This window comes from Astyanax mexicanus, chromosome 12 (assembly GCF_023375975.1).
Source record: "Astyanax mexicanus isolate ESR-SI-001 chromosome 12, AstMex3_surface, whole genome shotgun sequence".
In the NCBI taxonomy this organism is placed as follows: Eukaryota; Metazoa; Chordata; class Actinopteri; order Characiformes; family Acestrorhamphidae; genus Astyanax; species Astyanax mexicanus.
In genome coordinates, this window is record NC_064419.1 from 44,060,002 (window position 1) to 44,081,210 (window position 21,209).

Consider the following 21,209-nt stretch of genomic DNA (forward strand, 5'->3'; position numbering starts at 1 on the left):
GCTGTATTGTACACATAGTGTCTCCCCTTTTTCTATATTTTTCTTTATTATCCATTATCTGTACTTGCTGTAAAATTGGGAAGGAGAGTAACGTAATTTCAATTCTATGTATGTCCTGTACATATGCAGCATTGACAATAAAACTACTTGACTTGACTTGACTTGATATTTTATTTGTATTAATGCATTGTTCAATTTTAGTTCTTACAATTAAAAAATGAGTTATAGCTTATCTATGATATAACTGTAGACCAAAACCATTTGTCAGTGTCCCAAACCTACCTAGATAACACAGTTAACCTTTATCTGGTGAGTGTGATGATCTTATCTGGAAAGTACTGTGATTTTCTAGATAGGAATTAGGCCATAACAGCCAATTTCCTCTTAAGCTGGAGAGAAGGAAAGGGTTAAACTGAAATCATGTTCAGAGCTGCTGCATTCCAACAGGAACTGGTTTTAGAGGTCACTGTAAACTTCCACAACAAACAGTTATCCTTCCAGTCTAACAACTTCTCAAATTTGATTAATTACATTTCAGAGTATAGAAAGAAGCTATCTGATACTTGGCTTACAGCTTTATAAAGTAGCTGCATTAAATATTTACAGGCTCATTCACTGCGGTGCGCCATAACAACCAAGGTGTGACACAAACTTCAGGTAGTGTCAAGGTTAACTCTCAGCTGGGTACTACAGCAAGCAAGCCGAGGTTCAAACTCAGTTTTACTGATAAAATCTCAAAATACAGATCTTTATTAAACTAATATAAATCTAAATTTAATTCAGATATGATCATATTAACAAGACCACATATCTTCATTATAATTTAGTCTTGTGTTACCATTGATTTGTATACAGTACATCAAAGTACTGTTGCAGTACCAGACTCAAATTTGGGTGGTAGTGGTGCTGTTGATGTTAGTGTTGTTGGTGTTTGTAGTGTTGATGGTGTTGTTAGCATTGTTGGTGTTTGTGTTGGTGGGGTAGTGTTGGTGGTAGTGATGTTGGTGCTGGTGTTGTTTGTCAGTGTTTTTTCAGCAATGTTGTTGTTAGTGCTGGTGGTGATAGTGTTGTCAGTTCGGAAATGCTGTTGTTATTGTTGGTGTTGACAGTGTTTTTCAGTAATTATGTTAGTGCTGGTGGTTTTGTTAATGATGTTGTCAGTGCTTTTCAGGAATGTTGTTAATGTTGCTGTTGTCAGTGGTATTCAGGAATGTAGTCTTTAGTGCTGGTGTTGTTAGTGCTTTCCAGGAATGTTGTTGTCAGTGCTTGTGTTGTTGATTTTGTCAATGCTTTTCTGGAATGCTTTTGTTAATGTTGGTGTTGTTAATGTTGGTGTTGTCAGTGTTTTTCAGGAATAATGTTGTTAGTGCTGGTGTTGTTGTTGTCAGTGTTTTTAGGATAGTTGTCAGTGTTTTTTAGGAATGTGTTGTTAGTGCTGGTGTTGTTAATGTTGGTGTTGTCAGTGTTTTTTCAGAATGCTGTTGTTAATGTTGGTGTTGTCAGTGTTGGTGTTGTCAGTGTTGGTGTTGTCAGTGTTGGTGTTGTCAGTGTTGGTGTTGTCAGTGTTGGTGTTGTCAGTGTTGGTGTTGCTAATGTTGGTGTTGTCGGTGTTGGTGTTGTCGGTGCTGGTGTTGTCGGTGCTGGTGTTGTTGGTGCTGGTGTTGTTGGTGCTGGTGTTGTTGGTGCTGGTGTTGTTGGTGCTGGTGTTGTCAGTGTTTTTTAGGAATATGTTTTTAGTGCTGGTGTTAATGTTGGTGTTGTCAGTGTTTTTTAGGAATGTTGTTTTTAGTGCTGGTGTTGTAGTTAATGTTTGGTGTTGTCAATGTTTTTTCAGGAATGTTGTTTTTAGTGCTGGTGTTGTAGTTAATGTTGTTATTGTCAATGTTTTTCAGGAATGTCACTTTACTGAAAGTTTCAGTCTACGCCCAACTGGATCCAGTACCGCCTGTAAACTGGCTTCTATGGTAACGTTAACCCTGGTTATACCTTAGCACCACCTTAGCTAACTAACCCCTATGTAACAGCAGAAAAGTGGGCGTTGTCTGACACAAACACAGTTCTTATATAGTTTTCAGTCCTTTAGCTTTTAAAACTGAGTGGACGGACCTCCGGACTGAAGGGCGGAGAGGGGCGAAGCCCGTGCCGCCTCCAGCGCCTCGCTGAGCGGCGAACAGTTGCAACTGCTGCCGCCGCCTACTCTGGAAAACAGGTGGTGGTTCATTCATACAGCTCCCAAACAACTTCAGGGGAAGACTAGCTAGCTGGATTAGTAACGACTACAGAGACACTGGCTGTTATATAACAACAGTTTCAGTCTTTAAACAAACAAACAACCAAACAGAACCCAAGACATCCAGCCAGCCTGAGCCACCACCTACTTTTTTCTCCCCCGGGAAAGTAGCGCTACAGAGCGGGCAGTGGGTGGGAAGCTGCCGCTGCTGCTGCTGCGGGCTCTTTCATAGCCTGAATGTAGAGCTACACACGCAAAAAGCTGGAAAAACAAGGCAGAATCCACATTATAAGAGCCCAAACCGAGCCTCACCTCTCTCCCGTCTCTTTAAAGTTGTGTCCTAAGTCCGCGCTCCGTGTTTTCCCCGGTTTCGCCGTGTTTTCGCCGTGTTTCTGCCCGGACTCGCCCCCTCACTCTTTGGCGCAGTGTGTTCAAATGCGCTCGCTGCGCCGCTGAGGAGCCCAACTGCCACAGCCGCTGGCCACGCCCACCTCCCGAGCACACACAGGGCGCGAGACGTGTGCGTCCTCCGCTTATTGGCTCCTGGGGAGGGGCAGCCGTTCGAATCGCTCGGGGCCCCGCCCTCCCACGGTTGGTTGGAACGGAATGACATCATCATTGGCACAAGTGGAAGTGGGGTGTGTGTATACCGTGTGTGTGTGTGAATATAGTGTGTGAGTGTGCATAACGCATGTGTGTTTGTGTAAGGGTGTGTGTGTGAGCATTATATATATATATACAATACATTTATATATACACATTAATTTTATATATATACATTTAAGAGATCACTTCAGTTTCTCTGATTTTGCTATTTATAGGTTTATGTTTGAGTAAAATGAACATTGTTGTTTTATTCTATAAACTACAGACAACATTCCTCCCAGATTCCAAATAAAAATATTGTCATTTAGAGCATTTATTTGCATAAAATGAGAAATGGCTGAAATAACACAAAAAAGATGCAGAGCTTTCAGACCTCAAATAATGCAAAGAAAACAAGTTCATATTCATAAAGTTTTAAGTGTTCAGAAATCAATATTTGGTGGAATAACCCTGTTTTTAATCACAGTTTTTATGTATCTTGGCATGTTCTCCTCTACCAGTCTTACACACTGCTTTTGGATAACTTTATGCCACTCCTGGTGCAAAAACACAAGCTGTTTATCTTGGTTGGATGGCTTGTGATCATCCACCTTCCTCCTGATTATATTCCAGGGGTTTTCAATTTGGTACAATTAAAGAAACCTATCATTTTCAAGTGGTCTCTTATTTCTTTTTCAGATCTGTACATATACAGTAAAAAAGAAGAAGAAGAAGAAGAAGAAGACGAAGAAGAAGTTGAAAAAAGCAGACAAAAATATGCAAAAAATATAAAATACCTGTTTGATTTACAAGAATTTTCAGTGAAGAGGACATGGGACCAAGATAAATAGTGAAGCATGGGGAAAAGGGGAAAAGCTGTCGTATTAGTATATGTATTTTGTATTAGTATATTAGTATATATTTCAGGAGCCACCCTCCAGCATGCAAGCATCATCACTCATCTCAGTTCTCAGCTCTACTCGCCACCTGGGCACACCCTGCAGCCCACAGGCTCAGACCCACTCTGGTCCAACACACCAAATCCAAATATTCAGCTCATTACCAAGCCCTCTCTGAGTTGATGTGGGTCTGTTAGTGGAGGGAAAACATAAACATGTGGGTAGACCAGAAACAGAAATGTAGCATACCCAAAACAAAGTTGGGGAAACGTTTGGAGCATATTCCTGTTTATCCAACATCAGTGTCTAACCTCACAGTTCACATAAATGCACTCATAAACCTGGTGTAAAGCCTTTCTAGAATAATCGAAGCTGTTATAACTGCAAAGGGTGGACTGACATCAAATTATTAAATTAAACCCTATGGATTAAAAATTGGTGTCAGTCAAGTTCATATGCGAGTGAATACTTTTTGTAATATAGTGTATCTGTTTTTAAAACTTTATCAAACTTTATCAAAACATTTATCATTGGCGTGGGAACTGAGGGGATCAGAAAAAGGTGGATTTGTACCCCCAAAAATGATACCGCAGAAAAAGCAGAAATTGTTTTAAAATATTAAAACTTTTATATTGAAAGCACGCCGAAATCAGCATCCCTGCCATGAAAAGCACCACCTCTCTGGAGCGTGTTTCTAATTAAAGTTAGATAAAGCAATTATATCTACTTTTATTAAAAAGACAGTGCGTATGGCCATTTCTTACAAGTCAGTGTAGTTTAGAAAAGTATCTTAGGTATTTTTATTTTTTTAAGTAAAATCAAAGCCAAAAAGACGTTATTGCACGCTCCTGAGAGGAGGTGCTTTTCCTGGCGGGGGTGCTGAATTCAGCGTAACACCGGTTTTACACATGAGGTCAGTGATGAGAGTGATGAATCGCAACAATAAAGCAATATACCGCAATAAAAACTTTTGCTTTTGGATAATGTCTTGTTCTGCTAACAGATTCGGAGGGTTTGGGTTATCTTATATATAAGGTATTTATATTTATATTAACTGCTTCCAAAAATCCATATAAAATGTAAAGTTACATTCTTTTAATAAAAGGACACCGTAGTAAAAAGTGCTTTCAGTTGTAATAATAGTAATAATAATAATAGTATAATAATAACTAAATCTGTTATATTATTTTAAATATTAGGTGATAACTGATCAGTTTTTGTCTTATATGTATAAAATTCAGACATTGCACGCATATGTTTTTCTAACAATAGTAAATGTAATGTAGAGTAACATGCTTAGATTGTAAAGTGACCTTTGGTTGGATTTAACTAATAATAAACAGAAGTACAGAAAAAATGCGTTTTGGTTTTTTGTGATTAACTGTAACTGCGCAAAAAGTCTCTATAGGGTGCTTTGATTCATTTACGCCTTTGGACATCATCAAAGCATTGCACCACTAATTCAGAAATCCATGTGCTTGGTTGAATTGAACCAAAAGTGTTGAATTTTACACTATTCCAGTTCCTACTGTTTTCTTTTCCACGTTAGAGATGTGTATGGGGGCGTGGCCTATGCTACACGCTATGCTATTCCAAATCCCCTGTTTTGCTGTGAGTGCAGGCTCCTGTAATTCACTGATTCTGAGTGTAAATAACACAGGTTTGTGTTGTAGCTCTGCACTAGTATTAACCTGCTTTATCAGTGATCCACAGTTTAACCCCGTTCTGCAGCAGCCTGTGATTATGTGAGGCAGATTAGGCGCAGTGCGAAAGGAGAAAAATCAATGGGCAAAGTTGTGTAAGTAAGCTTGCATAATCCATAATCCTGATGCCTACTGTAGAATGTGCCTTTCAGTACCACAGAACGCCACATGCTATCTGTAATAAAAACATCACTAATGCTGTGTGACACTGTTAAACTTACAACCCAAGTTCCAAAAGTAGAGTTGGGACACTTTGTAAAATGTAAATTAGCAGAAATAAACTTGAATCTAATAATTTACCCATTTCATAGACTTATATTAGACCTAGATTTTATTCACAACATTTCAGATGCTGAATGTTAGGCATTTTTACATGTAATGAAAAGCATTAACTCATTAAAACTAATTTCTTTATTTTTTTAATGTTGTGTTGCACATAACACTACTGTATTTTAGAGCTGTTGTCCATCAGTATAGACAATGAACCAGTTTATAAGTTAATAAACCAATAAACCCACTGCACTGGGAAAACAGTAGTACTAGAGCCATTGAGGCAAAGTAACAGCTAATTTTACTATAGTACTTTTTAATCTTTTTTTTGTTTGTTTAGGGATGGTTTATCAAATAATAAAAAAAATACTTATTACACACAATGAAAAAAATATATATATAGGTTGCTATATAGGCTTCATCCACCAGGCTGTGAGGATGCTCAACTCTCTCCCTGCTCTAACCCCATCCCCATCCTGCCCTCAGCACACACTCACATACAGCATCCAACTTTTCAAAAACTGACATGCACTTACACACCCCACACCTAGTCTTAAGCTTTTACACCTCTATATTTGCACTAATGTTTATACAGGTTCTGTCTCTGTTTATACTGGTACTGTCATTCCCTCTTTAAACCCCACCATCATATCTAACTGGTATACTCTCTTTGGGAAGGAGAGTATTGCAATTTCAATCCTCTGTATGTCCTGTACATATGCAGTATTGACAATAAAACTACTTGACTTGCGACAAAATCTACCAGTGATTTAATCAAACTTTTCTTAGTAACATTTCTTAAAATAAGCACTCAAAAAATGTAAAAACAAAAATGACTGAAGTGAAACTCTAAATAACAATCACAATCTCATTTTTTGGTTTAAAATTGGAAGCATGAATATCAAGGATAACTGGTTACATTTTGTGCTTATTTTCATTCAAATTACATAAAATAAAGTGAAAACTCTGAGCAAAGAACTGATTGATCTAAAATAAGCAAAATAATCTCACACAATACTTAGTAAAACAAAAAACAAAAATAACAGAGAGTCTCTCACAGTGGACATGCACCTAAGATGAAAATTTCAGACCCCTCCATGATTTCTAAGTGGGAGAACTTGCAAAGTCCCAAGATGTTCAAATACTTATTTTCCTCAGTGTATGAGATAATTTCACATATACAGACGTTGGACAATAAAACTAAATCACCTGGTTTTAGACCACAATAATTTATTGTGGTGACGGACAGTTCTGGTGGAAACAGGAGATTTGAGGTGCACATTGAATTCTGCCGTGATTTGAACAGCCGTGGTTTTATTGGTGTTTTGTGGTTACAATCCGAGTTAGCACCCGAACATCCCTTTCAGACAGCTTCCTCTTACAGCCTCCACAGTTAATCCTGTTGGATGTGGTTGGTTCTTCTTGGTGGTATGCTAACATTACCCTGGATACCGTGGCTCTTGATACATCACAAAGACTTGCTGTCTTGGTCACAGATGTTTCAGCAAGACGTGCACCAACAATTTGTCCTCTTTTGAACTCTGGTATGTCACCCGTAATGTTGTGTGCATTGCAATATTTTAAGCAAAACTGTGCAAAACTCTTACCCTGCTAATTGAACCTTCACACTCTGCTCCTACTGGTGCAATAATGTGCAATTAATGAAGATTGGCCACCAGGCTGCTCCAATTTAGCCATGATGAAACCTCCCACACTAAAATGACCAGTATTTCAGTTTATTGTGTATCCCCTGTATATTTCTCATATTATCTCCATACTAAGGTAAAGCCTAAACTGTCCATCCTGTCACAGTAAAATATAACAGTTATAAAATAATTTTAGAAAATCTATTTATATCTTTGAAACATTTACCATGAACAATTTAACATGTCTGCAGCTCTAGGTCAACCATGGCTTCACCAAATGCCATACATTTTTGAAATAACATTGTCCTCCCTTTTTTGTAATTGAGTTTGTACTAAAGCCTGAGATGCTGTCATGGTTTATGAGTAAACTGTGCATATTTCTCTGGTATATCGAGTATATAAAGCTGTGTATAGCGGATGCAGGGCTGCTGTGTTTGCTCAGGCCCTCAGGCTGCAGCCTGCGCTGTGCTGCTTTCATAAAACCAATAGGAATTTGTCACAGGCGCAGCGATGGCCTAAAAAACAGTCCGAACTGTGGGGAAAAGAGGAGCTTATATATTTAGGTGGCCTGGAATCACTCGGAACTGCGTTCAGAGTCGCAGAGCGTTCTGCCCTTCTATCAATAAATTTGGCAGCGCTGCGCAGTTGCCATAGTGATGAGAAGTAGTGTAAGCTAATGCATGGCCATAACCTACGCTGAACGTGTGTGGAGATGTGTTTCTTCTGCAGTCTGTGGTAGATGAGGGAGGAAGTGGGTGGTGGTGGTGGTGGTTGCATTGGTGGTAATGCAGTACTTGGGTACTTGGGTCCAGGGTCTTTTCAGAGTGCTGTATCTTCAGGTACTAAAGAGCAGGATCTGGATCAGGTTCTGGAGAATAGTTAAAATCGTGGCTATCATACTCAATTTTACCACTGGACCTGGATCAAGTGTAAAAGCTGCAGAGTACCAATCTCTGCTCCTCGTGAAATCTCCTGAAATCTCTGATACTCTAGTGCAGTTGGTTCAGCTGCAAGAGATGCTGCTATCTGCTCCCGGTGCTGCGTGTGGGGTCACATAATTGCTTCATTTTCTCACTTATTACCACTTACGGCATTCCTTCCCTCTTCGTCACTATATCCTAACAAAGCACACTGTGATAGAACTGGAGCGAGGGTACTGTAATATATATATTTTTAAAAATAATAACAAGTTACTCTGTATACATTCTAAATGAATGCAGGCTTGTTGACACTGTCAACAACTATCAGAAAGTAATCCAGCTCAGAAAATCACTTACATTGCAACCAACAGTCTCACAAGCCTGCTGAGACTGGATGCCTGCTCTGACTGCTCTTTCTGTTAGCATTGTGGCTATAACCTGGCTGAGCTTGGCTGTTAGCATTGTAGCTAACCTGCTATTCTAGGCCATATAAAGCATGTTTAGTATAACCCCATAATCTATACGCTTTTCATAGTAAACAGCAATACTTACCCTATGTAACCAATATTGCAATAAGAATTGGAATTCTTGGCGTCTGTTTATGGACAAAGTCTCGGCCATTGGAGTCATTTGAGGAGGATCAGTGTGTTTGATAGGAAAGCTCCTTTTGTAGTGAAAATCTGTGCAAGCGCAGTAGCCATAACAAGCTAAAAGATATATGTTTCTGTGCATTATTGAGTCAACGCTTAAACATTCAGTCTATACCTTTTCAGTTTGTATTCATTTTTTAAATGCAATGTATAGAATGTTTTTTTTCTTTCTTCGCTTCATTATCTGCTTTTTAACCTTTTCTTAAGTGTGTATATGTTTTGCAAAAAGTGAAAGAAACGAACCTAAACTAAAAACGCTATTAATTAATTTATCAGTGATTTAAAATATCACTGGTGAGCAATCCAGCCTGGAAAAACAGCTAATACTATGTTCATGTTTCCAAAAATTAAACCACAGTTTAAAGCAGCACTAAGGTAGGATTTCCTTGAGTTTTGATCTTTTTAAAGAAGTAAAATTACAGCTTGAAACTCACTGCAGCGCTGCATTGAGGTGTAATAGGAGGAATAGCGAACCAGACTCTGTAAGTTTTCCGAGGCGGCCGCGACCAACGCTCGTGAGAACTGCGACCTGCTTTCCGACCTTTAGTTCTAACAGTTCTACAAGGACTACTGGTTCATTCTTTACAGACTAACATACAGACGCTCTGGCAGAAGCTGGAAAGAAACTGAATATGTCTGTGAAAGCCAGAAAACGAGAAAGAGAAACTAATCCTCCTGAAACATTTATTACACTCTGTAACTGTAGAGGGAGCCCACGAGCACAAAATCTCAGTCCTACCTAGTGGAGCTTTAAATCATATAGCAGCCAGCCAGTGCATGTGTTCTAATCAGTGATCCATGATATTTGTAATTCATCATATTTATACTTCTCTTACTGCTTCAGTATTATTCTAAAGTACAAAAATTCCATGATATTTTCTGAGATGCATATCATACAGTGAAATTATGATTTGGCTGAAACCCAAAAAGAGGGTGGGTGCAGTTGTGGTGATGTAGGGACGTGATGTAGTACCTGGTCCCAGAATCCTCTCTGAATATCTTCAGGCACTATATGATGAAGAGAGCAGGAGGAGTTCTGGAGAGTAGCCGGCCCGTTTCGCTTCTCACACTCAAAACCAGGTCATGTTTTCAGCGTCCCCTCACCCACCACCCCCCCCCCCCCTTAAAACGCCGCTCTAATACTCTTATGACTGGTGGGTTAATACACAAGCAGCTGAGCCCAACATCGCTCATGTGGGCCAGTTAGTGTTCTGTTCCCCCAAGTTGATGACTCACGTTCCTATCTGGTATCACAAGCCTGCCCCTCGCCAGTCTGGAGCGCCACTTGGAACCTTTGATCAGGTTTCTTCTGCATGGTAACTAGGCGAGGATGAATCACCACAGTGAATCTAATTGTGGCAAAGGGCAATCCAAGAGAGAGAGAGGTGGCAGTCGCATAACAGGTACCGGGGAAGGGGTGTTACTATAGACGGCTCAGGCTCTTCAGTCATTTGCCTTTCAAATAGCATCGCTGCCAAAATAAAATCTTATATCTCCTACTGGAGAAGTTAAAGAGCTAAATTCAATACATTAATAATTAATATTGCAGCTAACAGCTCATTTCTATGTGAAGATCTAATTGAACTAAGGTGCCCTGAACAGGGAATTAAGCCACATCCCCTCTGTGTGTGTTGTTCTGTAGAAACTTAGGACCTCCCCAAGAAACAAGACTGGGACTGCCCACACTGCACTCTGCACGCAAGGTGGTAGAGTCCTGCAAAAAACCTTCATCCATTAAATCATGTAAAAATATGTTTATTTAAAACCCCAATTAAAAGTTTAGAAGTGTGAACGAGGATATCCAAGGTGCTAACAGCTGGGCTTAGCAAGGTTGGAGCCACAATGCTACCAAAGACAGCAGCCAGGATCCACAGGGCTAAACCAGGCTGGCTGTGATGCTAACAGCCTGGCTCAGCAGGGTTGAAGCTACAATGCTACCAGGAACAGCAACTGCATGGTTGGAGCTTGTTAGTTATGATGCTCATAGCCAAGCCAAGCAATGCTAAAAGAAACAGCAGATGTGTGAATCAAGATTTGAGCAGGATAGCAAGGATAGAACCACCACCTAGAACAGCAGTCTGTATCTAGAACGTTGGAGAGAGTTGGCCTGGACACATTAAGGTTGGATCCACAATGATAGAAGAAACAGCAATTGCAAGGTTGGAGATTAATGTATTAGTCATGATGCTAGTAACCAAGCCAAACCAATGCTAACAATGCTAAGCAATGCAAACAGAAACAGAAGATGGGCTCAGCAGGGTTTAGAGAAGGGTAGATGCAATGTGAACTGTTGGGCTCACAGAAAAAGTTGCAAAAGTTGATTTCAGGGAGGTTACCCTACCACTATTGATATCATATTACAATAATTATTAATATTGCCTCCACCATGATCTGCTTTCTCTCACTTGCTGAACAAATCCCATCCGGGAGGGGGGAAAAACACTGCCCGCCCACACTAAAAACTGATTGGCTCACAGACTCTTTGCAGAGAACAGGCCAATCAGAACCCTCTCTGTTCTCTCTCTCTCCTTTCCACACGCGATTAGAGAAAAAAAGTCTGTTGTCTGTGTGCGCAGGAGATTATATGTGACTCGCGGGCATCAGCAGGTATAGAGCCATGATATTTCCACAAACAGCAACTGCATGGTTGGAGATTGTTAGTCATATTGCTAAAGTCCAAACCAAGCCAAGCTGTGCTTACAGACCCAAAAGCTAAAGAGGTTAGGGACTCATTGCTGGTCACTTCAGAACTCTCCAGCACTTTGTTTCCATCCATTTTTTTAAGGATGTTTGGGGTCATTGCCCTCCTGCTGCCAGACCCATGCTCTTGGACTTAAACCCAACTTTCTGACTCTTAGCCCTACATTGCGACCCAAAATCCTTTGGTCATTTTAGATTTCAATACTCCTTGCACACAATCAAGGCACATACAGAGATTTTTCAGATGCACACTTTTAACCAAAGGATATGAGAATCACTGGTAAGACGGCGGAACAAGAGACCAAAGAAACCCACAAATGATTTTTTTTCCTTGTTAAAAGTGACTATTAGCACTATGTTGACATAGTTTAATGTGTAGTTTCAATGTTTTATGGCCAAATTCTTCATAACAAGCATAAAAAGATCACTAGTAGCTCCACGTTTAATGGTGCAACAGACAGCGACAGAACGGAAGAATAAAATAAAATAAAATAAAATAAAAGCGAACCAAAGTTACGTTCAGCTCCCTATCACAGAGGAATTGATGTTATTTTATTGTCTTTCTGAAGACAGACAATAAAATACTAACTAACTAAGTTTCAAGGGGGAGGGTTACATTAGAAAAGAAGTGGTGCGGTAAGTGGCCAATGGAAAGGGGATTGGGATTATTTTACTAGCATTACAAGTGCAACAGGATGTTAAGAGAAACTTTTATTAGCCAATGAGAGTAGGCCTTAGCAATATTACACTCTAAAGCAGTATGCTGTTTCAGAAAGTAGTGAGTAAATAACTTGGCATGGCAGATAGAAGAGGAGGAGAGCGTCGTCCCGGATTCTCCAGGCCGTGAGCTCAGCAGTGGTGAATATTTGATGTGCTGATAGAGGCGGTGGGGTAAACAGGGTGGTAATTTGGCTGGGTGATAAGGGCAGAGTGGGGTATATCTGTAGGGGCTGGAGCAGTGTTGTTCTCTGTGATGTTTTCTTTGGATTAACTAAGCCGCTCCGCTCTGCTCTATCTATCTTTCTCTGGGTGCTGTCCTCACATCACCTCTCCCTCTATCACTCAGGCTCTTAATCCAGGAGACAGCGACATCTAGAGGACAGTGCCTTACAATACATTTACAATACTCATTTATTATGTGGGTTCATGGATTAAAGAGCCTATATACTGTATACAGGGCCATCTCAAAAAATTAGAATAGCTTTCAAAAGTTACTTAATTCAGTAATTCAGTTAAAAATGTGAAACTCATATATTATATAGATGTATTACATACAGAGTGATCTATTTCAAGCGTTTATTTATTTTATTATTTATGATTATGGCTTACAGCCAATGAAAACGCAAAACACAGTGGATCAACACCAGCAGATGACATGTCTCTCCAAACCATCACTGATCATCAGTAAATTTTACATTTCATTTGTAAATCAAGGGAGCAGAGTCTGGAGGAAGAGTGGAGAGAAACACAATCCAAACTGCTCGAGGTCTAGTGTGAAGTTTCCACCAATCGGTGATGGTTTGGAGAGACATGCCCATCATCTGCTGGTGTTGATCCACTGTGTTTTATTATCAAGTCTAAAGTCAGTGCAGTTTTGTTTTCCCACAAAATCTTACAGCACTTCATGCTTCCCTCTGCTACTGACAACTTTTATGGAGTTGCGAATTTCATTTTCCAGCAGGACTTGGCACACTGCCCACACTGCCGAAAGTACCAATTGGTCTTTATATAATATTCTAATTTTCTGAGACACTGATTTTTGGGTTTTCATTGGCTGTAAGCCATAATCATCAACTTGAAGCGTATATGGGCTGCAAGTGTAGATGATATAAAACCCCATTTCTCTGCAGTAAAAGAACATTTTAGGGCTTTGAAATCTCCTACAGGACACTTGGAGGAGCTGCCTGCCTTTTCTTTCTACTCCACTTCAATTCCAGATCAGTAACAGGAATCAACCCAAATTCTGCAGGTTTGAAAATAGACATAAAACTAGACAACCGCAGCAAAACTAAAGGTTTGGAGGACATTGTCACACCTGCACCTTTAAGATCAGCCTCGCCGGAGTACTAATAAGCTGACTCCGCCTCTCCCACACACCTGTGGGACATCAGCTTATTACTGAGACTATTTATACTGGGACATTTACTGAGTCTAGTTGTGAGATATTGCCACTCTAGTGTCTTAGCTGTGTTTGTTATATCTGTTTTTTTTTATCCTTGTCTGTTTTTCGACTACAATTTTGCCTTGTGATTTATTCCTGGTTTTGAACCACTGCCTGTACTGTTGGATTACGATTTTTGCCTTGTGTTTTGGATTACTAAAGCCTGCCTGCATTTGCATCCAAATCACCTTGGTTGGTTCTTACAGACATGAAATGTTTGATTTGTTTTAAGGAAAGTACTGATTTTAAAAATAAAGTTTAGGAAAGTACCAAATTTATAATTGTTATTCATCATATTTGTAAAGTTGCAGATTTACGTATTTTTTTAAAAATAATTTCTATTACAATTACAGATGAATTAAACATTTTTATGTAATGCTTTGCATAAAAACCTTCAAGATTTAGGTGTGTAATATCAGGCATGCAGATCTGTTAAGGGGTTAATAAAAAAAAAACAGTATGTGGCAGTTTTATTTGTATAGTTAGCATCTTTCATACACAGTGACAAATTGAAAGCGGACTACATAAACCTGGATGAAATACAAAGAAAACATAAAAGTGCAGTAAAAGTAAAAAAACAAACAAACAAAGAAAACCCAAACGTCTTATAAATCCTGTATTCATAATGCATTATATAGCACGCCTGTAAAATAACTCAGTTTAATTTGGTCTTCTTTTCCTTTTGAGGTGGTCCTGATGAGAGCCAGTTTCATCATAACATTTTTAAAGGTCTTTGCAACTGCACTTGAGGATACTTCCAAATTTCTTGCTTCTCATAATCTGGATTAGAACATTACTCAAATATTCACTATTCACTGTATACCTGTAACTCTACCTCTTCACTACTTTACAACTGATGCTCTCAATTCTATGAATTAACTATGTCTAGGAGACTACCTCATTAAAATGACTGAGAAAAAGGCAATATCTGCAAAGCTGTCATCTAAGCAAGTGGTGCTATTTGTAGTGAAGAATGTAAAATATAAAACATATGTTTTTTTTTAACACAAACCATCACTGATCATCAGTGAATTTCACATTTCATTTGTAAATCATGGGAGCAGAGTCTGGAGGAAGAGTGGAGAGACACACAGTCCAAACTGCTCGAGGTCTAGTGTGAAGTTTCCACCAATCAGTAGTGGTTTTTATTTTCCAGCAGGACTTGGCACACTGCCCACACTGCCAAAAGTTGCACCTGTAAATACTGGTAACACTGGTAACCTCCTCCACCTAACTGCTCAGTTGCTGTGGCCGTTTATGATCCAATCAGCAACATCTAACCCAAATAGGTGAAGAAGAAGATTCTCCATCTAACAGCTTAGTTGCTCAAACAGATAGTAGGTAGATAATAATGCTGTTAAAACATTAAAATAAAATTGTTTTAAAAAGGGTTACATCAAGGTTTACTTCAGTCCAGCCTTAACCCAGCATTACAAGCTCCTTTCTAGTTTTATTTCTTTATTTCATTTTATCTTTTAAATTAAATTAAACTCAATATACACTAAAAAGGAGACAGAGCTCGATGAAGAATCTCAGAGAAAGCCTGAGAGTGATAAAGCAGTTCAGTTATCTGATAAAACGAGAACAGTTTGACAGGAATTCACTCAGTGAAAAGGAAGATGAGTTAAAGACAGCAGAATTTTTTCCATTTAAAGTCTCTTTTTCAAGACATTTATAGTTGAAAAGGTTACGGTGTAATTAATGTAACACAGAGATGAATGGCTTTTCTATTCAGAGGATGTTTTAGGAGAAAATGTGTGAGATGGAGAGATTACACTTTATTATTATAATGTAAGGAAAAGTGTAATTCTCAAAAGTTTAGGCTTTAAATCTGAAACCCATCAGTTTGGAGTATGGAGGCCTTGTGGTGAACGTTTTAATCCTGCCTTTGCTCTGGAGCGACACACTGCTCCAACTGCTGGTGTGATGATTTGGGGAGCACTAGTAGTGATACAAGGGAGCAGGATGTCCTGTAACCACATGTGTTACTCTCATTGCAGAGCGTTCCAACTGTCACTTTTCAGTAGGATAATGCTCACCCACAGCAAGGGTTTTCTAGAAATGTTTCTGCCTGATCACAACACCTCCTTGTCCTGCCCGGTTGCCAAATGTATTGCCAATTGAGTATTTATGTGAACAGCTGGGATTCCAGCTTTAGCAACCTACGAGTGTAGAGCTACAGGATCTACAGGCCCAGCTGCAGCAACATCTGTGGGTAATTGAGCTGCAGGATGCCGTACAGGACCTGTGAAATTTCCTTGCTACTAAATATTCCACAGTCAACTGTTAGTGCTATCTTAAAACACATTTCTCCATCTGGCAATCTGTCGGATAAATCTTTGGTTGGTGGTTGCCAAAAGAACAGTACTTGTCTGACTGCACTGTGCCCAGTGTAAAGTTTGGCGGAGGGGGGAATCATGGTGTGGGGTTATTAAGCCAGATTGTCTTGTCCAACACCAGTATCCGACTCCACAAATGCGATTTTAGAAGAATGGTCAAAAAATTCCCATAAACACACTCCTAAACCTTGTGGAAAGCCTTTAAAGCAGAGCTGAAGTGATGGATTAAGAAAGGGATGTCACTCAAGTTCAAATATATGCAAAGGCATATCATAAAATTAGAATATCATTGAAAAGTTACCCTAGTTCAGTAACTTAGTTCAAAATGTGAAACTCATATATTAAAGTATATAGATGTATTACACACAGAGTGATTTATTTTATTTATTTTATTGTTGATGATTATGGATTACAGCCAGTAAAAACCCAATAATCAGTGTCTCAGAAAATTTGAATATTATATAAGACCAACTGGTACTTTTGGAAGTGTGGGCAGTGTGCCAAATCCTGCTGGAAAATGAAATCTGCATCTCTATAAAAGTTGTTAGCATAGAAAAGCATGAAGCGGTGTTTTACCAGAAAATCTTACAGCACTTCATGCTTTAATAGAGATGCAGATTTCATTTTCCAGCAGGATTTGGCACACTGCCCACACTGCAAAAAGTACCAATTGGTTTTATATAATATTCTAATCTTCTGAGACACATATTTTTGCGTTTTCATTGGCCGTCAGTCAACAATATCAACAATAAAATAAATAAACATTTAAAATAGATCACTCTGTGTGTAATACATCTATATAATATATGAGTTTTACATTATGAACAGGATTACTGAAATAAAGTAACTTTTGTGCACTAATAAAGTTTTATTAAATTCCAACTATTCCAACAATTTCTTGCTGCGTTACTATTTTTTTTCACATCACAGCTTCTTTTTTTTTTAAGTGCAAGCCTACTCTTCATTACGAGCACAATTTGTTAATCTCCTCAGATGGATGAAGATACAGCAGCTATGGCAGGTAATTATGTAGCTTAATAAAGGAGTAATGTGGTAAACACACGGTGAATGACAGAATGAAGCCAGCAGATAATGATCAGTGTAGATATCAGCCGTATCTTCTTCACCTGCCGTGAGAACGGCCTCTCAGCCAGGAGCTACCGCATATGAATATTCATGAGTGTGTATTATCTGAGAGAACACATGCAAGCGAGTGCTGATGAATAATGCATAACAGATAAAGATCTGCACAGGAGAAACATTCATTAGAATGTGAACAGTGAGGCATGAACTACTGTGTTGTGTTGTGTTGTTATGTGTTTGCTTATGTTATGTGTATGTACCTGTGGATTCATACACAAGCAAACATCAGTGAACAGTACAAATACAGCTAGCATGTGTAAGTCTTCAGCTGATTCAGGATTCTTCCTCACCTCATTGATCATTCTGTGCTGTGCTCTTGCAGTCATCTTTACAGGACTTTCCACGCCTAGCGAGAGTAGTTCCAGTAACAGTACTGCACTTTCTCCATATGTAGACCGTCTGTTTTATTGTGGGCACATGAATATCAAGGCTTTTAGAGATTCTTTTGTAACCCTTTCCAGCTTCATGCATTCAAGTCAACAATTCTTGAACGTAGGTATTTCTGAGAGCTCTTTTTTGTGCGAGGCAATGCTTCACATCAAGCAATGCTTCTTAAGAACAGCAAACTCAAAACTGGTGTGTTTTTTTTATTATAGGGCAGCTTTAACCATCACATCTCATCACAATCTCATCACATCCTGGTTCTAAATAGCTCTTAGAAAAGTCATTAGCCTAGGGCTTCACATACTTTTTTCACCCTCACTGTGAATGTTAACATGTTGTGTTCAATAAAACCATGCAAATATATATTTTCTTTGTGTGGTTTTAGTTTAAGCAGACTGTGTTTGTCTATTGTTGTGACGTAGATGAAGATCAGAACACATTTAATGACCAACTGTATGAAGATATAAATATTTAATTTTTATTTAATTAAGAATAAATAGAACAATGCTAACCAATCAGTCATATATCGATTCTCTCTATTTCATAGATAGATTAGACCTAAACAGAGCTTTTTGGTTTAAATGAGAAGCATTAAGTAATTTGAAAAACAGAAAACAGCTACAGCCTTTCAGCATGAAATTCTTATCCAATTTCTAAAATATGGTGGTGGTAGCAGTGGGTTTTTATTAAGCTTCTTACGCACTTTTAAAGTCATTAATGCCTCGTTTTAAATGTCAGGGCTCTTTTTATGCCCCGTGTCACCCAGTTTGAAGGGTGTTTGGACAAATTGTTAAAATTTCTGGATCTTGGAACACTGAGGGAGAACGGAGGTGTGCTATTTATCAAAGGTAAGAACTTTTTATCATGTTTTACTACAACAAAAGTATATTTTATACTGGAGTTTTTCTTTAACCCTTAGAACCCTACGGACGGATTTTCCATCCAAAATCGCACCTTGTGTTCTCAGCTTAATTACTCAGGAATGCCTTCACACATAAACATAATCCATATATGGTTAGAAAGGGCGGAGCTTATTCTTTCTAAAAATAGTGATCACATCCCAGTGCGGTAAAGCACTAAATCTACAAGAAACCCATTGAGTAAAACACCTAAAAAAGTGAAAAATCTCCTTCCCCAGCCAATATTATTTACCTTTAGTGCTTCAAACATATTTATATGATGTTTCAAACCAAATAATATCAGTAAATAAAGACTCAAAAGTGTCCACAGAAAAAGTGTAAAACTACCTGCTTTACTCAAACTAAAGCTAGGTATGGTGTGCGCACTACTTTATATAGTGTTTATTTTACTTACATTTTTACTAAGTAGTTATTTTGCACTAAACATTTTTATTTATTTAGACTAGAAAGTTTATATTTTTGTATATATATATGTTTTCTTTGTGTGTCCTGATTAAAATACCGAAAGGCATAGGCTGCTCTGAGTGTCAGGTGGTTTTTAGTGTCTACATGTATCCTAGAGGTGTGATTATTGATTATCAAGAAAAATAAATCCACCTGATGCTGTTTCTCCATGTATTTTATCAAAGTATAATTAATAAACCATGTAATGAACTCAAATCATCAATATTCTTATGCTTTCAACTCAAACACTCTAGTCTAACCATTTTTGAAAATATATCTTAGGTGTGAATATATTTAAAGTTTATACATTCAAAAAAAAGTAAAATGAAAAAAAAACAGGCGCTTGGTAAAATTTTGAGCAAAACATGATCAGTTCCAGGAAAATATAACAATTCTGCTTCCTTTTACATTTTAAATGATTATATTTTTGAGCAGACGTGTGTCTTCTGGAGTAAAAGAGATCAGGGCATGTGTCTGTCTGATATACAGTAATTACTGTGTTATAAGACCTGAAAACGAAGAAAAAACACACCAAAACAGCCTAGAGTCTGTCAAAAAGCTTGGCAATGCACCCATGCACCACTAGATGGCATTAAGAGGCTTCTAGTAAAAGTCTGGAAAAGTTATTTTCCAATTGATTAGGACCAAAGATGTTCTGCTTAATGCTTGTTTTTTTTTTTATATAGTGAAACGCATGCTTCTAAAAGAAGATACGACCTCCAGATGGATGTGTCCTCCAGACGTACACCGTGTGCAGAACGAGACAGTAGTAGTTCTGTCTGTTTTTATGACAATAATACAGTGATACATCATTCTTCAGCAGCTGTGCTGTTATTTTTGTTTTATGGTAAGACTTGCCAGGGAACTCATTATTCACCTGGACCTACTTTACTACTTCACGGCTTTACAGCGTGTTTAATTGCAGCAGATCGAATGATTTTACGAGTGTCAGTTCACTCTAAGTAGAACAATGGACCTGCCCTAAAATCCAATCCTGCTTTTGTTTGTGTTTTTCGCTGAGGTGTGAAATTATATGATATATGATACATATATTTCTGCTCAGATCTTCCTGTAGCTGTAGCTGACTTCATTTGATCCATAAGTGTTGCCTGGAATACCACAGCAACCAACTAGCAACACCACAGCAACCACATACTGTAGACCAGCAACCACTTAGAAACTCCATAGTAACCAGCTAGCAAACCCTCTTGGAATATCATAACAACCATCTAGCTAGACCATATACTAACATCACAGCAACACCTTAGCAACCACCCAAGAACCATCTAGTCAAATGTCCGTCCAGTTAGTTTTCTCATAGCTATTAAATCAAACATTTAAATTAAGTCAATTCAGTTTTAATCCAAACAAACTGTTCTAACTCAAATAAAGCTTAATTTACTTGGGCAATTTTGGAAAAAATATTTTTTTAAACTCCCCTTTGGGAGATCATCTCAACCACCTAGCTAACTAGCACCTTACTGACGTCATTGCAACACCTTAGCAACCAAGCTTAGGAACCATCCAGTCAAATGTCTGTGCTATTAAATCATACAAACTGAATTAACCTAAATAAAGCTTAAATTACTTTGGCACTTTTGGGAAAAAAATCTTTTTAGATTTTTTCCAAAATGAGACCTAACAGACCTCATTTTATCCATGAGGATTGCCTGGAATACTGGAATACCACAGCAACCACTTAGGAACAAAACAGAGACTGCATGGCATACCACAGCAACCAACTAGTAACACCACAGCAACCACGTACTGTAGACCAGCAACCACTTAGAAACTCCATGGTAACCAGCTAGCAAACCCCTTGGGCTATCATACCAACCACGTAGCTACACCTTACTAAAATCATAGCAGCACCTTAGCAACCACCCAGGAACCATCCAGTTAAATGTCTGTCCAGTTAGTTTTCTCATAACTATTAAATCAAACATTTTAATTCAGTCAATTCAGTTTTAATCCACACAAACTATTTTAACCTAAATAAGGCTTAAATTACTTGGGCAATTTTGGAAAAAAAAGTTTTTTTTCCTAATTTCCTGGTTATTTTGAGAGGGTACTGACTGCAGCCTGCAGGAAGGCGAAGTTGGACGTCCAGTGCATCCAGCTCTGCCCACTTTGTTAACGTCAAGGTGGGACTGGACGCGCTGGACGTCCAACTCCGCCTTCCCGCAGGCTGCAGTCAGTAGTAGATGGTTATTTT

The 21,209-nt window shown here is 38.6% G+C and overlaps 1 protein-coding gene across 1 annotated transcript in view; it reads right to left on the bottom strand.

Annotated features, from left to right (window-relative positions):
* rhocb (ras homolog family member Cb) overlaps positions 1-2,695 on the bottom strand; it is a 59,576-nt gene extending 56,881 nt beyond the window's left edge. The window contains exon 1 of the mRNA XM_007256140.4: positions 2,543-2,695. The gene's annotated coding sequence lies outside the window, so the exon portion shown is untranslated. The remainder of the gene's footprint in view (positions 1-2,542) is intronic.
* Between the last annotated feature and the right edge of the window lie 18,514 nt (positions 2,696-21,209).